This window comes from Amphimedon queenslandica, unplaced genomic scaffold, assembly GCF_000090795.2.
Source record: "Amphimedon queenslandica unplaced genomic scaffold, v1.1 AMPQUscaffold_4344_Cont23676, whole genome shotgun sequence".
NCBI lineage: Eukaryota > Metazoa > Porifera > Demospongiae > Haplosclerida > Niphatidae > Amphimedon > Amphimedon queenslandica.
Genome location: NW_003555343.1, coordinates 17 through 1,515, shown reverse-complemented (window position 1 = coordinate 1,515; position 1,499 = coordinate 17). Strand labels below are relative to the sequence as shown.

The following is a 1,499-nucleotide window of genomic DNA, read 5'->3' as shown; positions in this document are numbered from 1 at the left end:
TTCTGCATAATCATCATCCTAGCACTGCTCCCTGATATGGAGACCTCTTCTTCTTGTTGGAGTGAGGTGAGAGTCTCTCCGTCTCCCTCTTCTTCTCTCTTATCATTTGATCCTTTCAGTTTAGCTTGTAGTTCAGCAAGAGAAGGAGCTTCGGTCTTTGGTACTGGCGTCTTGGTGACAGTGGCTACTGGAGGGACCATGGACTTCTTGTTACCATTGTCATCACCTGTGGATTGATAATTGGGAGGAGGAGGAGCTAGTTAATACAAAATTTGGACATGTTCTATAGTACAGTGTCTTTGGCAAAATTTTGTCTAAAATGGCAACGAAAGATTTCTTTATTTTTATATTGCGTATGCATGTTCTTATGTTAAGTACAAAGTTTGAATTGATTCCGATCAAGTTTGGATTTTTTATGAATTTTTAAAGTTGCTCCAAAATCAGGCCAAAGTCCCTGTACTATTATAGTACAGGGATTTTGGTCAAATTTTCCCAAAAACAAAAAGTAGAGAATTTTCAATTTTTTAAAATTTTCCTGATACATATACATGTTCTTATGTTGCGTAGAAAGTTTGAGCTGATTCCTATCAAGTCTGGATTTTTTTGAGTTTTTAAAGTTGCTCCAAAATCGGGCCAAAGTCCCTGTACTATAGTACAGGGATTTTGGTCAAATTTCGTCAAAAACGAAAAGGAAAGAATTCTCCATTTTAATAATTTTTCTTGATGCATATACAAGTTCTTATGTTGTGTAGCAAGTTTAAGCAGATTCCGATCAAGTTTGGATTTTTTATGAATTTTTTTAGTTGCTCCAAAATCGGGTCAAAGTCCCTGTACTACATGTATAGTACACCAATTTTCATCAAAAATGCCTAAGGTGAGAACCCTCCATTTTCATAATGTATACATGCACTTACCATCCACAATACAAAGGTTAGGGTCTTTATTTTGACTTGAGGAGTAGCCCAGAGCAGCTGAGGTTAGGAGACTAGGGAGGACTGGAGCAGCATTAGGAGGGAAGAGAGGAAGGGGAGGGGTCAACGCCTACACAACAAATAAAAATAATAAATAAAATAAGAATTGAAAAGGTTAGATTAAAATTCATGTAGCCCTCAAAAAAAGGCGCTCTACAGTAATATTTGTCAGTAGCTACTATATTTACCTATATAAGCTATTATGACGACACTCATCATGATTACAATGGCCTCCGAAATAAAATATTTCTCTTCCAATGGCAGCAGCTGCATAGTTAAGAACACCCAGTCGAGGGTTACCAGTGGTGGGTTTCTGCTCCCACCTACCAGTCCTTAGGTGACACACCTCCATCACAGAACACATTGATTTCTTCTTTTCATTATTATGTACTGCAGGGAGATCAGGCTGTTTCCCTCCCCATATGTACAGGTAGTCTCCTACCCGTACAGTGAAATGTCCACTCCTCTTCACTGGTTGATAGTCTATAGATAACAAGAGGTAACAGTAACCGAATGACACACTAATAG

General features: G+C 38.2%; 1 long non-coding RNA gene across 1 annotated transcript; it reads right to left on the bottom strand.

Moving 5' to 3' along the window:
* Positions 1-92: 92 nt before the first annotated feature.
* LOC109592677 (uncharacterized) lies at positions 93-1,060 on the bottom strand. The gene is made up of 2 exons (XR_002190488.1): positions 915-1,060; positions 93-226 (listed from the first exon to the last, which is right to left on the bottom strand). It is a non-coding gene; the product is annotated as an uncharacterized LOC109592677 (long non-coding RNA).
* Positions 1,061-1,499: the final 439 nt, after the last annotated feature.